The sequence below is a fragment of the Schistocerca cancellata genome, chromosome 1 (assembly GCF_023864275.1).
Source record: "Schistocerca cancellata isolate TAMUIC-IGC-003103 chromosome 1, iqSchCanc2.1, whole genome shotgun sequence".
In the NCBI taxonomy this organism is placed as follows: Eukaryota; Metazoa; Arthropoda; class Insecta; order Orthoptera; family Acrididae; genus Schistocerca; species Schistocerca cancellata.
Window position 1 is genome coordinate 574,586,321 of NC_064626.1, and position 17,468 is coordinate 574,603,788.

Here is a 17,468-nt window from a genome sequence, read left to right on the forward strand (position 1 = left end):
TCTACATCTTGGTATAGGCCTCAGGAAGTCAATGTGTACCCTTCTGGGTGTTTTGCGTGGACATTTCCACCACAACAAAGGCTGGATGGCGGGGTACGCCCGGTAGTCTGATGTCCCCTGTAGCCACAGCTTCCGGTCCATCAGAGCATCCACACTTCTCCCTCCCCCCCCCCCCCCCCTCATTGTCATGCTCCATATACAATGATGGCTCATTGCTTTGGGGGGGGGGGGGGAATGTTATGGCATAAAGTGAGTGCCAGCGCACCAGTTGGGAACAACAGAGAAGAGAAGGTCGTGAGAAGAGCTCAGACAATCACATGCTGACCAACCTCCCTCCAGGATGACAACGCGACTGCAGCGGCCCCTAAGTGAAGACGGCATAAGCTTCCGACTGGTGGCAGCCCACTTCGATAGCAGCTTCAACATTAGCCACTTCGTTAGCCGATACATCGTAGCCTCTTCATGACAGACTTTTGTTAGAAGTGGTCACTAGGACCAGAAGTGTTACTAGTGCTTGTCTGTTCTGAAGAAGACAAATTATTTTGTATGTCGCCCTTTGCTTGCGACACATCTGTGTAATTGCACTTGTTGTGATCATGTATAAAGAACTACAAGAATTCCCAGATCAGAGTTAAGTATTTTTGCTTGTCTTGTTGTAATAAAACTCATTAAAACGAGTTGTTTGATTGTTTGTCTAGCAAACCGAGTATGCAGGATTTCTAGACACAATATAACCAATGACTTTGTCGCTATGTTAAGAGACAACTTACAGGAAGGACACCTGGAAGACATTTTTGAAGAAACACAATTAAGAGTCAAATTAAATGTAAACAAAGTCAAAGCATGGATAACACTGAGGATTAAATTATATTGTGCCAGGAAGCAACATTAACACTCAGAAACCTGCCCCATAGCACATCGTTGTGTACAGGGCATTCGTCTGAGTAAGTGACACTAATCACTCACCATACAGATGGGATGTTGACTTGCAGACAACTATAACAAAAAGAGGCTAAACATGTGAGCTTTCAGCCAAAATGCCTTCTTCTGAAGTAGACAACACACACACACACACACACACACACACATACATACACACACACACAAGAATGACTCACAAACACATGACTATCTCTGGACACTGAGCTGCGCGTGATGTGGGAAACAATCTGGGTGATGGGGGTAAGGAGGATGCTGGGGTGGGGGGGGAGACAGATAGCAGGGTAGAAGTGGGGGATCAAGTACTGCTTGTGGGAGCATGCAGGGATGTAGTGGGGACATGGTAGGGCAGCTAGGTTGCAGTTGGAAGATTAGGCGGTACGGAGAGGGGATGAGTGGGAGAGGAGAGAAGTAGATGAGGGGAAAAAAGACATGGGTGCTTTGGCTGAATAGAAGTCTGTGTAATGCTGGGGTGAGAATAGGGGATGGGATAGGTCGTTGAAGGCCAAGGGCAAAGGTTGAGGACATGGGGTTACAGGTATGTAGAATATATTGCAGGGAGAGTTCCCACCTGCACAATTCAGAAAAGATGGTGTTGGTAGGAAGGATCCAGATGGCACAGGCTGTGAAGCAGTCACTGAAGTGAAGAATGTTGTGCTGGGCAGCATGCTGAGCATCTGGGTGATCCAGCTGTCTCTTGGCCACAGTTTGTCAGTGGCCATTCAGGTTATTGACTGGCATACCCATGTAAAATGCAGCACAGTGGTTGTGGCTTAGCTTGTAGATCGTACGATTGCTTTCACAGGTAGCCCTGACTTCGATGGGATGGGTAATGTTTGTGCCTGGACTGGAGTAGGTGGTGGTGGTGGTGGTGGGAGGATGTATGGAACAGGTTTTGCATTTAGGTCTATTACATGGACATGAGCTGTAAGCCAAGGGATAGGGAGCAATGGTAGAGTAGGGATAGACAAGGTTCTGTGTGCAGTGAAATACCACTGTGGAGGGGGTGGGAAGGATAGGGGTAGGATATTCCTCATTTGAGGGACGATGAGAGGTACTTGAAACCCTGAAGGAGAATGTGACCGGCTTGCTCCAATCCTGGGTTGTACTGAGTCATGAGAGGAATGTTCCTTTGTGACAAGATGATGGGACTTTGTGATGTGTTGTGTGACAAGAGATGAGGCACAGAAGATCTGTTTCTGTATAATGCTGGGTGTGGAATTTCGTTCTGTGAAGGCCTCAGTGAGACCCTTGGTATATTTGGAGAGGGACTATTCATCACTATGTATGTAATGGCCTCAGCTGGCTAGGCTGTATGAAAGGGTGTTCTTGGTATGGAATGGGTGGAGCTGTCAAAGTGGAGGTGTTGTTGGTGGTTGGTAGGTTTGACATGGACGAGGCTGCTGATGTAGTAGTCATCTTCGAGGTGGAACTCAGCATCAAGGAAGGTGGCTTGTTGGGTTGAGGAGGACCAGATGAAGCAAAGGAGAGAGGAGGTGTTGAAGTTCTGGAGCAATCTGGATAGGGTATCCCCACCTGTAATCCAAATCACAAAGATGTCATTGGTGAATCTGAACCAGATGAGGGGTTTGGGATTCTGGGTGGTTGGGAACAATTCCTCTAGATGGGACAATTACATGTACACTTTGCAAAGCACTTCACAGTGTGAATTTTAAAATTTTCTCGGCGAATTGACTGTTCAAACAAATTTCGGGCTTGCAGCCGGTTGTCGTTCAATACTTCGCACAATATTTCAACTGGGCACCTGCCAGTCATCTTCAGGTGAGCCGTGGATGACACTTTCATAGTGTGGCCTCATGGAGAAGATAAATTAATGGAGTTTCTACATCACCTCAACTCCATTCATAGCAACATCCTGTTCACCATGGAAATAGAGAAAGATGGTTGTTTGCCTTTCTGGGATGTCCTGGTTCAAAGGAAGAATGATGGTTCTCTAGGGCATTCAGTTTACCGGAAACGCACTTATACTGATTTGTACCTGCAAGCATCGAGTTGCCATCACCCATCGCAAACCATGAGTTTGCTTAAAACACTTGTTCATAGAGCTCATACTGTCTCAGATCTATATAGCTTACCTCAAGAATTCGCCCATCTAAAGACAGTATTCAGCGAAAATGGGTATTCCATCCGGCAGATTAACAGGGCACTAACAGTTAAAACTAAGAAGCAGGAAGTGAATAAAGAGGAGAACATGCCGGAACAATCTTTAGCTTTTCTTCCTTTCGTTGGCAACACTTTGTTTAAAATAGCAAGAATCCTCCGAAAATATCAGGTAAAAGTGGTTTTCCGCCCACCATCGAAGATTGCGGACCTTGTGGGATCAGTTAAGGGCAATCTGTTACTACGAAAGGCTGCAATTTACATGATACCGTGCCAATGTGGTATGGCTTACATAGGTCAAACCTCACACACCGTGAAAGAACGCTGCACTGAACATCAACGTTACACCTGCCTTTTGCAGCCAAGCAAGTCTGCTATTGCTGAACATTGTATTTCTACTGGACATTCAATGGAGTATGAGAAAACAATGATTTTGTCCACAGGAACGTCTTTCTGGGACTCCATTATTAAAGAATCCGTAGAAATACGACTGGTGGAAAATTTGTTAAACCGTGACAATGGCTACCATCTGGACAGTGCATGGAATCCCATCATCTCCACGATTTGTTCAAATCGAAGACGACAGATTGCGTTGACCGCCGTGGCAAACAGCAACGCAGAGGGCGACTGAGTTCTGCTATTCCACCAGCGAGGGCGCTGCCGGCGGGCAGTGTGGTTCAACTATCAAGTTTTCGGCGCATGCACAGAATAGTTACAGTATGCTATATATTGCGGAACAGACGACGTTTTCGCCAGTCTGCGACGGCTCACCTGAAGATGACTGGCAGGTGCCCAGTTGAAATATCGTGCGAAGTATTGAACGACAACCGGCTGCAAGCCCGAAATTTGTTTGAACACTTCACAGTGGTTTGCAGAGTACAGATGTAATTGTAGGTGTAGACAATAGATGCTCCATGAATATATTGACATAAGATTGTGCCATGCAGGTGCCCATTGCTGTACCACAGATTTCTTGTAGGTGGTGCCTTCAAAAGTGAAACAATTGTGGGTGATGATATAGTTGGTCATAGTGACTAGGAAGAAGGCTGTAGATCTATAACCCATCGGGCATTGGAAAATATAAGTGTTCAATAACGGCAAAGCTGTGGGCATTAGAAATGTTAGTGTAAAAAGTGGTGGCACCAGTCAGCAGGGCACCATGTGGTAAAGGAACAGAACTGTGGAGAGTTGGTAGCGGAAAAGGTTGGTTTCTTTTACATAGGAAGGTAGGTTACAGGTAATAGGCTTAAGGTGTTGTTCTATGAGAGCAGAGATTCTCTCAGTGGTCATATAGTAACTAGCCACAGTGATTCGGTTTATGGAAATAGGAAGCATGTAGAAGGTAGAAGTGTGGGAGTGATAGGGATGAGGAGAGAGATAGTCACAGGGGAGAGGTTCTGGGATGTTCCTAAGGATTTGAGGAGAGACTGGATATCCTATTGGATTTCTGGAATGGGATCACTGTAGCAGGGTTTGTAGGTGGATACATCTGACAGCTGGTGTAGTCCTCCCATCAAATAATCCTTGCAGTTCAAAACCACATTGGTGAAGCCCTTGTCGGCAGGTAGGATTATGAGGTCAGGATCAGTTTTTAGATGGTGGATTGCTGTTCTCTCTGTTGACGGAAGGTTAGCTTCCATGTTGAAGAATTTGCGTAATGATTGTAAGGAGATATTGAGATTAAGAAATTCTGGAACATTAACAGGAGGTGATTTACAGGCAGTGTGGATGGATCATGGTTGAATGGAGGAATGAACTGAGTCAGGCAGGGTTTAGCATGGGTTTTGGGTTGACACTGATGGCAGGGTTGGTGGCGAAAAAGTGTTTCCACTGTAGGACTGGGAGAAATAGAGATGATCTTTGACTAGTCCAGCATGACTGAATTTAGGAGTGAGGCAAAAAGTATGGCCTTTGGAAACAGTTGATACATATGTGGAACTAAGGCTTTTGGAGGAAAGGTTCATGACTGTGTCTGCGAAGCCGGTGCGTTGCATGCAGGGAGCACGCAGCGCTGCTGGTCTGGGCCGCATCGGCGTGGGGTGCCAATATTTTTTAGGCCTTCTTCTTGGTCTTCTTTGGCAGCAGGACGGCCTGGATGTTGGGCAGGACACCACCCTGTGCGATGGTGATGCCCGACAAGAGCTTGTTGAGCTCCTCGTCGTTGCGGATGGCGAGCTGCAGGTTGCGCGGGATGATGAGCATCTTCTTGTTTTCACGGGCCGCATTTCCGGCCAGTTCGAGCACCTCAGCCACGAGGTGTTCCATGATGGTGGTGATGTAGACGGGCGCCCCAGCGCCGATGCGCTCGGCGTAGTTTCCCTTGAGCAGGAGGCGGTGCATTCTGCCGAACGGGAACTGGAGCCTGGCCCTGCTTGAGCGGGACTTTGACTTGCCCTTGACTTTGCCTCCCTTTCCGCATCCCGACATGGCGTTGGGCTAGTGGCATTGGCGTGCATGAGTGATGGTAACGAAGTGAGCCGCAGCGAATCGAGCAGCGGAGTCCACTGTAGGACTGGGAGAAATAGAGATGATCTTTGACTAGCCCAGCATGATTGAATTTAGGAGTGAGGCAAAAAGTATGGCCTTTGGAAACAGTTGATACATATGTGGAACTAAGGCTTTTGGAGGAAAGGTTCATGACTGTGTTCCAAGTCTGTTGAGGTTTTGGACTCTGTATGGTGGTGGTGTTTACATGCCTTCATACAAGCCCTAATTTTGCTTCACAGTCCTTACATGAAATGCATTGCTAGCAATAGAATCATTCTGCAGTCAGCTACGGATGTCGGTTCTCTGAATTTTCTCAATAGTGTTTCATGAAAAGAATATCATCTTCCATACAGGGACTCGCATTTGACTTAAATACTCATGTGCTGATCGAAAATATTGGTAACAAATGTGGAAGAAAGCTCTGTATTTTTCAATGTCTTCCTTTACTCTGACCTGTTGGGGCCCCAAACACTCAAATAGTACTCAAGATTGGGCCCCAATAGTGTTTTGTACCTTAACAACTGTGCAGACCTCTGTGAAATGCATACTTGAGGGTACATCCCATTGTACCAGTTATTAGGGTTCCTTCCTGTTCCATTCACGTATGGAGCATGGGAAGAATGATTGAATGCCTCTGTGTGTGCAGTAATTACTCTAATCTTATCTTCATGATTCCTGTGAGAGCAATACATAGGGGACTGTAATATTTGCGCAAACAAAGATGACACTTGGCACAGTGGCTCATGGGAGTGACTGTAAATGGGAAATGCATTTACAGTCGCACCCATCAGCCATCGGGCTGAGTGTCCACTTTATTTGCACATATAATAGTATATTCATAGAGTAATCATTTAAAGATGGTTCTTGAGACTTTCTTAATAGACTTTCTCGTGATAGTTTATGTCTATCTCCAATTCAAATCCATCAGTATCTCTGTGGCACTCTCCCACAGATTAAAAAAAACCTGTGACCATTCGTGCTACCCTCTTCTGTATTCATTCCATATCTCTCATTATGTCTATCTGGTATGAGTCCTACACACTTGAGTAATATTCTAGAATGGGTAGCATTGACTTTAGAGAAATCTCATGAGAAAAGTTACAACAGGAGATATATTGAGAGAAGATTAATTAATGATGGGTCTTCAATCTAATGTTAAAAAATGTAAACTGGGACATGGAAAGCAATAACTCTATAGATATAAAACTCAACAAGTTCTTGTCAAATTATAAATACTGCTATATTTCATTCCCTCTGAAGAGAATGAAAATAAACAAAAAATCAAATTCATGGATAACAAGTGAAATCAAAGAGTCATTAGAAAGTCTTAGAATGCTATATAAGAGTGCAAAGCAAAATACTATCTTGAAACCATATGTAAAGTGTTATAGGAAAAAGCACAGAGAAGCTATAGTTGTTGCAAAAAAGAAGCACAATGATTCATGTATGAAAAAGGGTAACAACAAAATGAAATCTATGTGGAAAGTTATTAATTATCATACAGGCAAACACGGAAATGCAAGTAATAAAATCATCATAAAACACAGAAATGAAATTGATGATGATCCACTTCTAATATATTTAATGGTCATTACATTAATGCAGCCCAAAACCTGATCACCACTAAATATAATCTAAAGACAAAGGTAACAACTCCAATAACACCCAAAGAAGTACAAACGGCTATCAGCAAACTAAAGAGTAAAACGACCTGTGGATTTGATGTTATCCCTGACAAAATGATTAAATATAGTACCAATAATGTTGTCTCTCAACTTGTGGACATAATCAATGACTCCTTTGAAACTGGTGAGTTTCAAGTAAACTTAAGCAGTCAACAGTAATACCAGTTTATAAAAGTGCGACAAGTTTGACATTAAAAATTTCAGCCCACTATCATTATTATCTGTATTTTCAAAAATAATTGAAAGAATAATGTATGACAGATTGCTAGACTTCCCAAACAAAAATAAAATTCTTGTAAATGCACAGAAAGATTTCAGAAAAGGCAAATCTACACAAACGGCTCTTAAGTTTCTCTAAAACTTGTTTACAAAGCTATTGAGGACAAAGAACTGATCTGTGGGTTGTTTTTGGACCTTTCCACAGCATTTGATCTTAGAAATCATAATTTACTGATGTTATATAATAATAATAATAATAATAATAATAATAGCTTTATTCAACATCGAATGGTACACTGCACATGTACAAAGAAACAGTAATGATTAAAGTTATTTGTACAATACACAAAAACATTCTTCTGAATACGTCATTAATTTACAACAAAATTACAATAAGATGTTAACTGATTCTATTCACATAATTTTACAAAGCATTTGTTGTTCGTCATGTAAGTATGGTACTCTTCTAATGTGTAGAAAGGGTGTTTTACTAAAAATTTCTTAAGCTGATGTTTCAGTTTAATTGTAGGAAGAGCCATGATTGCACTAGGCAGTACATTAGCTAATTTTATACCTGCGTACTGAGGCCCCTTTTCGTAAAGTGCTGTTCTGTGGCTGCCAATGTAAAATCTTTCTTTATTTCTAGTATTGTACTGGCGGAAATCTGAATAAGTGTTTGGGTGCAGTCTTTTCACAAGCAATATGTCTTTTAGAATGTATATGTTTATAACAGTTAACACCTCTGGTTTTGGAAACAAGTTGCGACAAGATTCCCTATCTTTTGCTCCACAGATTATTCTCACACCCCTTTTTTGAAGGATGAGTAGCTTATCTAGATTAGCTTTGGTTGTTGCCCCCCAAATTTCAATATCATAGTTCAAGTGAGAGGTGAAAAGAGCATGGTATGCAGTCTTTAGGACTACGGTGTCTCTACAGAACTTGCTAATTGTACTGATTGAAAAATTTTTTTTTGACAACTTAGTTGCTAGGGAATCAATGTGTGTGTCGCATTTCAGGTTGCTTTGGATTGTTAAGCAAGGAATTTTACACTAGACTCTTTCTTTACCAATTCATTGCCCATGTGTAATTTAATTTCATTATTCAAACTACTTTTGTTAAACTCCATCAAACATGTTTTACTGGTACTTACATTTAAGTGGCTTTCATTAAAAAACTGAACAATTTCTTTTGTCACATTATTACACTCGGCCTCTAGTTCATTACATGATTCCTTTTTACATACAATGGACGTGTCATTGGCATACAGAACAATTTTGGAATTTATAGTACAGTATTTAATATCATTTACATAGATCAAGAACAGAAGGGGGCCCAACACCGAGCCCTGGGGCACGCCATATTTTACGCAAGTGATCTCTGATTTGTAGACACCACTTTCCGTTTTAAGTAGAACAAACTGTTTTCTATTGCTCATATAACACTTTATTAGGTCATAAGCAGCACCTCTAATGCCCATGTTCCATAGCTTGTCTAATAGGATGTCAACGTCCACACAATCGAAGGCTTTTTCCACGTCTAGGTATACATCTGCCACATGTTCCTTGCTTTCGATACCCCCTAACACCTCTTCAATTAGTTGAGCAGCTGCAGTGCTAGTTGATTTACCTTTTAGGAATCCATTTTGATTTTCGAACATCAGGTTGTGTTTGTTAAGAAAGTTTATAATCTTGTTGTATATAACTTTCTCAACTATTTTGGAAAAGACAGGAAGGATTGAGACTGGTCTGTAGTTTTCTATTTTGTTGTTGTCACCTTTCTGAAAAATAGGTATTACCTGTGCTATTTTTTAGTCTGTATGGAAAGGTGCCTGATTCTATTATATTGTTGACTGCTACAGACAGAGGTACAGAGACATTTTGGCTACAGGCTTCTAAACATTGGTATTTAGGCCATCATGCCCAGCTGAATTAGAGGGTTTTAGAGAGCTAATGATGCCCATTATTTCTGCACAGTTTGTGGGGGCTAGATATATACTATGGTCACATGTATTACCTTTAAAACTGTAGTGCATGTTTTTATGTTTGTCATTTATGGCTTCCCCTACAGAAGAAAAATATTCATTAAAAATATTTGCAATTTCCAGTTGGTCTTTTATGAGCATGCCACTGTGGTTAATAGTAAAGTCCATACAGGATTTGTCATTGCAGGTTCTAAAACTGTTTATGACTGCCCAGATGCCAGCAGTACCGTTGTGTGAGTTTTGAAGCTTATTTGCAACATAGTTGCTCCTGGTCTGTGTGAGTAAGTCCTTATAGTGTGCTTGATATATTTTGAAGGCTTCCTTTAGCTCAGGAATCTCTCTATTATTCAGTGTTGCACTGTGGAGCAGTTTTAATTTTTCCCTCACTTCAGTGACATTGCTATTTACACGAATAAATATTTTTTGTTTGTTTCATTTTCGTGATTACAACTGGGCATGTGGTATCAAAGCAGTAATAGAAGTCAGCAGCAAAGCTATCATATTGAAAGCTATTATTTTCAAACCATTTTATTTGTGCTAGCATGCAGTTTAGTCTATTTATGTTGTCATTATACATTATTCTTTTAGTTACAAACTGTTGCTTTGTGGTGACAGTGGGGGCCTCATGGAGCTCTAATTTAAGCTGTACTGCATGGTGATCTGAGATGGCTAGTTTTAAAACTGATGCACTGTGGGATAGGTGGGTCATGTTTGTTGTTATGTTGTCAAGACATGTTTTACTATTGCCAATTTCTCTAGTGGGTTCCTGAATGAGTGAGATCAGGTTAAATTCATCACACAGACAATGTAACTTTTTGGTGCTGACATCATTTGTTAATAAATCTATATTTATACCCCTGTAACTATAATATTTACATGACCATTTGGCCCAGAAAATGTTGTGTCTATATATACAAGCAAGCCAGAAAGATTTACAAAAAAGGTATCTGTATTTGCTGCAGGTGGCCTGTAAACACTGATAACTGTTATCTTATCTCTACCCCATTTTAGGTTTATTGCAGCAAATTCTGAGACTCCTTCCAAGCAGAAGGCACTCACATCAATAACATTAAAATTACTTTCATTTACAGTGAAAATTGCTACACCTCCCCCAGTATTGTCTTTTCTGCTAAAGGCTGTGCAGAATTTCATACACAGTGGTTGACTAATGCTAATCAGAGCTTCATTGTACCAATGTTCAGTTACAACTAATATATCGGGTTTGTCAATCCGTGAAATTACATCTAGATCATTATGCTTATTTCTAAGACTACCAAGATTCTGGTGTATGATTTTAAGGCTGAGTTTTACCTGCTGGACCTTAGAGGATAATTTTGGACTAGTAATGAGGCCAGCAGACTTCACAAGTTTCCCTGGCTTGCCAGGTGGCTGCTGTTGTGGCAGTTTGTTGAGGTGGGTTGTACCACCCCATGGCAATGGACTTCTTTTCATCACTTTGTGAACAATGTCGCCAGACTTCCGCAATAATTAGGTCTGAGGTTACTATTAATACTCTGCAACATGAACAGCAAGGGTTCCAATACACTTCCCTGAGACACACCTGAAGTTACTTCTACATCTGACGATACTCTTGATTTAAATTACATGCTGCATACTCCCTGCCAAAAAGCACTCAATCCAGCCACAAATTTCACTTGATAACCCATTTGATCATACTTTTGACAATAATGTGGCACTGAGTCAAATGCTTTCCAGAAATCAATACATAATCTACCTGATTGCCTTAATTCAAAGCTTTGAGTATGTCGTGTGAGAAAAGTGTGAGTTACGTTTCACATGATCGATGTTTTTGGAATCCATGTTGCTTGGCATGGAGGAGATCAACTGTTTGCTATATCTCATTGTATTTGAGCTTAGAATACATTCTAAGATTCTACAACAAATCAATATCAAGGATATTGGATGGTAGTTTAGTGGATCACTTCTACTACTCCTTTTGTAGACGGGTCTGCCCTGTGCTTTTTTCCAAGAACTGAGCACAGATTTTTGTTTGCGGGATCTATGACAGATTACAATTAGAAGAGAGGCTAACTTAGCCACAAATTCAATATAGAATCTAACAGGCAATCCATCAGGTCCTGAAGTTTTGTTCAATTTTAATTATTTCAGCTGTTTCTCAACCCCACTGACACTAACACTTATTTCATTGACTTTTTTCAGTGGTTGTTTGTTGTTGTTGTGACCTTCAGTCCAGAGACTGGTATGATGCAAATCTCCATGCTACTCTATCCTGTGCAAGCTTTTTCATCTCCAAGTAACTACCTACATCCTTCTGAACTGCTTAGTGCATTCATCTCTTGGTCTCCCTCTATGGTTTTTTTCCCTTTGCGCTTCCCTCCAGTACTAAATTGGTGATCCCTTTATGCCTCAGAATGTGTCCTACCAAATGATGCCTTCTTCTAGTCGAGTTGTGCCACAAACTGCTCTTCTCCCCAATTCTATTCAGTACCTCCTCATTACTTAGGTGATCAACCTATCTAATCTTAAACATTCTTCTGTAGCACAACACTTCAAAAGCTTCCATGCTCTTCTTGTCTAAACTATTTCTCATCCATATTTCACTTCCATAGATGGCTACACTCCATAAAAATACTTTCAGAAAAGATTTCCTAACATTTAAATCTATTCTCAATGTTAACAAATTTCTCTTCTTCAGAAACGTTTTCCTTGCCATTGCCAGTCTACCTTTTATATCCTCTCTACTTTGACCATCACAGTTAGTTTGCTCCCCAAATAGCAAAACTCATTTACTACTTTAAGGGTCTTATTTCCTAATCTAACTCCCTCAGCATCTCCTGATTTAATTTGACTGCATTCCATTATCCTCATTTTGCTTTTGTTGATCTTCATCTTATAGCCTCCTTTCAAGACACTGTCCATTCTGTTCAACTGCTCCTCCAGGTCCTTTGCTGTCTCTGACAGAATTACAATACCATCAGCAAACTTCAAAGTTTTTATTTCTTCACCATGGATTCTAATTCATACTCCAAATTTTCTTTTGTTTCCTTTACTGCTTGCTCAATATACAGATTGAATAATATAGCGGATATGCTACAACCCTGTCTCACTCCCTTCCCAACCACTGCTTCCCTTTTATGCCCCTCAACTCTAATAACTGTCATCTGGTTTCTGTACAAATTTTATATAGCCCTTTGTTCCCTGTATTTGACCCTTCCACCTTCAGAATTTGAAAGAGAGTATTACAGTCAACATTGTCTAAAGCTTTCTCTAAATCTACAAATGCTAGAAATGTAGGTTTGCCTTTCCTTAACCTTCTTCTAAGATAAGTTGTAGCATCAGTGTAGCCTTGCATGTTTCAACATTTTTACAGAACCCAAACTGATCTTCCCCAAGATCAGGTTCCATCAGTTTTTCCATTCGGCTGTAAAGAATTTTTGTTAGTATTTTGCAGTCATGACTTATTAAAAAGATAGTTCAGTAATTTTCACATCTGTCAACACCTGCTTTCTTTGCGATTGGAATTATTATATTCTTCATGAAGTCTGAGGGTATTTACTTATTGCTCACCAGATGGTCCAGTTATGTCATGATGGCTCTCCCAAGGCTATCAGTAGTTCTAATGGAATGTTGTCTACTCTTGGGGCCTTGTTTTGTCTTAGGTCTTTCAGTGTTCAAATTCTTCATGCAGTATCATATCTCCCATTTCATCTTCATCAACATCCTCTACCATTTTCAAATATTGCCCTCAAATATATCTCCCCTGTATACACTCCTTCCACCATTCTCCTTTTCCTTCTTTGCCGAGAACTGGTTTTCCATTTGAGCTCTTGATATTCATACAGGTTGTTCTCTTTTCTCCAAAGGTCTCTTTACGTTTCCAGTAGGTGGTATCTATCTTATCTCTAGTTATATACGTCTCAACATCATTACATTTGTCCTCTAGCCATCCCTGCTTAGCCATTTTGCACTTCTTTTCGATCTCATTTTTGAGACGTTTTTATTCCTTTTCACCTGCTTCATTTACTGCATTTTTATATTTTCTCCTTTCATCAATTAAATTCAATATCTCTTCTGTTACCCAAGGAATTCTACTAGCCATGATCATTCTCTGCTGCCTCCACTATTTCATATGTCAAAGCTACCCTTTCTTATTCTACTGTATTTCTTTCCCTTGTTCTTGTCAATCATTCCCTAATGCTCTCTCTGAAACTCTTTGCAACTTCTGGTTCTTTCAGTTTATCCAGGTCCCATCTCCTTAAATTTCCACCTTTTTGCAGTTTCTTCAGCTTTAATCTACAGTTCATAATCAATAAATTGTGGTCAGAGTCCACATCTGCCCCTGGAAATGTCTTACAATTTAAAACTTGGTTCCTAAATATCTGTCTTAGCGTTATATTATCTATCTGAAACCTTCCAGTGTCTCCAGGACTCTTCCACGTAGGTAACCTTATTTCATGGTTCTTAAATGAAGTGTTAGCTACGGTAAGTTATGCTTTGTGCAAAATTTTACGAGGCGGCTTCCTCTGTCATTCCGTATCCCCATTCCATGTTCACCTACTACGTTTTCTTCTCTTTCTCTTTCTACTATCGAATTCCAGTCCCCTAAGACTATTAAATTTTTGTCTGCCTTCACTATCTGAACAATTTCTTTTATCGCATCTTGAATTTCTTCAATCTCTGCATCATCTGAGGAGCTAGTTGGCATATAAACTTGTACTACCGTGTTAGGTGTGGGATTTGTGCTGTACACAGTAGCTTATCTGTGGTTCTATTTTTTTTTATTTATGATTAAACCTACTCCTGCACTACCCCTATTTGATTTCGTATTTATAACCCTGTATTCACCTGACCAGAAGTCTTGCTCCACCTGCCACTGAACTTCACTAATTTCCACTATATCTGACTTTAATCTCTCCATTTACCTTTTTAAATTTTTTAACCTACCTGCCTGATTAAGGGATCTGACATTCCATGCTCCGATCCGTAGAACACCAGTTTTCTTTCTCCTGATAACAATGTCCTCCTGAGTAGTCCCCACCCAGAGATCTGAATGGGGAACAAGGCCAGATCAGTGAGTCATCCAGGCTATTGGCCGTGCAACTACTCAAAAGGCTGCTGCCCCTCTTCAGGAACCACACATTTGAATGGCCTCACATCGGATACCCCTCTGTCATGTTTGCACTTATGGCATGGCTATCTGTGTCACTGAGGCATGCAAGCCTCCCAACCAATGACACGGTCCATGGTTCATGGGGGAAAGTTATTTCAGTGGTTGTTTTTGTTGTGGTCTTCAGTCCTGAGACTGGTTTGATGCAGCTCTCCATGCTACTCTACCCTGTGCAAGCTTCTTCATGTTCCAGTAACTACTGCAAGCTACATCCTTCTGAATCTGCTTAGTGTATTCAGCTCTCGGTCTCCCACTGTGATTTTTACCCTCCATGCTGCCCTCCAATACTAAATTGAGGATCCCTTGATGCCTCAGAACATGTCCTACCAACTGATACCTTCTTCTAGTCAAGTTTGGCCACAAACTCCTCTTCTCCCCAATTCTATTCAATACCTCCTCATTAGATATGTGATAGGCCCATCTAATCTTCAGCATTCTTCTGTAGCACAACATTTCGAAAGCTTCTATTCTCTTCTTGTCTAAACTATTTATCATCCATGTTTCACTTCCATACATGGCTACACTCCATTCAAATACTTTCAGAAACGACTTCCTGACACTTACACCTACACTTGATGTTAACAAATTTCTCTTCTTCAGAAATGCTTTCCTTGCCATTGCCAATCTACATTTTATATCCTCTCTCCTTCAACCATCATCAGTTATTTTGCTTCCCAAATAGCAAAACTCCTTTACTACTTTAAGTGTCTCATTTCCTAATCTAATTCCCTCAGCATCATCAGACTTCATTCGACTACATTCCATTATCCTCGTTTTGCTTTTGTTGATGTTCATCTTATACCCTCCTTTCAAGACACTGTCCATTCCGTTCAAATGCTCTTCCCAGTCCTTTGCTGTATCTGACAGAATTACAATGTCATTGGCGAACCTCAAAGTTTTTATTTCTTCTCCATGGATTTTAATACCTACTCCGAACTTTTCTTTTGTTTCCTTTACTGCTTGCTCACTATACAGATTGAATAGCATCGGGGGGAGGCTATAACCTTGTCTTACTCCCTTACCAACCACTTCTTCCCTTTCATGTCCCTCAACTCTTATAACTGCCATCTCGTTTCTGTACAAATTGTAAATAGCCTTTCATTCCCTGTATTTTAACCCTGCCACCTTCAGAATTTGAAACATTGTCAAAAGCTTTCTTTAAGTCTACAAATGCTAGAAACGTAGGTTTGCCTTTCCTTAATCTTTCTTCTAAGATAAGTCATAGGGCCAGTATTGCCTCACATGTTCCAACATTTCTATGGAATCCAAACTGATCTTCCCCGAGGTCGGCTTCTACCAGTTTTTCCATTCGTCTGTAAAGAATTCGCGTTAGTATTTTGCAGCTGTGACTTATTAAACTGATAGTTTGGTAATTTTCATATCTGTCAACACCTGCTTTCTTTGGGATTGGAATTATTATATCCTTTTTGAAGTCTGAGGGAATTTCGCGTGTCTCATACATCTTGCTCACCAGATGGTAGAGTTTAGTCAGGACTGGCTCTCCCAAGACTGTCAGTAATTCTAATGGAATGTTGTCTACTCCCAGGGCCTTGTTTCGACTTAGGTCTTTCAGTGCTCTGTCAAACTCTTCATGCAGTATCATATCTCCCATTTCATCTTCATCTACATCCTCTTCCATTTCCATAATATAGTCCTCAAGAACATCGCCCTTGTATAGACCCTCTATATACTCCTTCCACCTTTCTGCTTTCCCTTCTTTGCTTATAACTGGGTTTCCATTTGAGCTCTTGATACTCATGCAACTGGTTCTCTTTTCTCCAAAGATCTCTTTAATTTTCCTGTAGGCAGTATCTATCTTACCCATAGTGATATGCACCTCTACATCCTTACATTTGTCCTCTAGCCATCCCTGATTAGCTATTTTGCACTTCCTGTCTGTCTCATTTTTGAGACGTTCGTATTCCTTTTTGCCTGCTTCATTTACTGCATTTTTGTATTTTCTCCTTTCATCAGTTAGATTCAGTATCTCTTCTGTTACCCAAGGATTTCTATTAGCCCTCCTCTTTTTACCTACTTGATCCTCTGCTGCCTTCACTATTTCATCTCTCAAAACTACCCATTCTTATTCTACTGTATTTCTTTCCCCCATTATTGTCAATTGTTCCCTAATGCTCTCCCTGAAACTCTCTACAACCTCTGGTTCTGTCAGTTTATCCAGGTCCCATCTCCTTAAATTCCCACCTTTTTGCAATTTTTTAATTAGTTTTAATCTACAGTTCATAACCAATAGATTGTGGTCAGAGTCCACATCTGTCCCTGGAAATGTCTTACAATTTAAAACCTGATTCCTAAATCTCTGTCTTACCATTATATAATCTGTCTGAAACCTGTCAGTAACTCCAGGCTTCTTCGATGTATACAACCTTCTTTTATGATTCTTGAACCGTGTTAGCTATGATTAAGTTATGCTCTGTGCAAAATTCTACCAGGCAGCATCCACTTTCATTCCTTACCCCCATTCCATATTCATCTACTATGTTTCCTTCTCTTCATTTTCCTACTATTGAATTCCAGTCACCCATAACTATTAAATTTTCATCTCCCTTCACTATCAGAATAATTTCTTTTATCTCATCATACATTTCATCAATCTCTTCATCATCTGTGGATCTAGTCGGCATATAAACTTGTACTACTGTGGTAGGTGTGGGCTTCGTATCTATCTTGGCCACAATAATGCGTTCACTATGCTGTTTGTAGTAGCTTACCCGCATTCCTATTTTTTTAATTCATTTTTAAACCTACTGCTGCATTTTCAGTGGTATGATGATTAAATATGTGCAATTCTCGTGGGTTTTCCTTTGTAAAGGAAATGGAGTTAAGCACTTCAGTTTTTGCTACACTCAGTTTCAGTTGCTGTCTCATT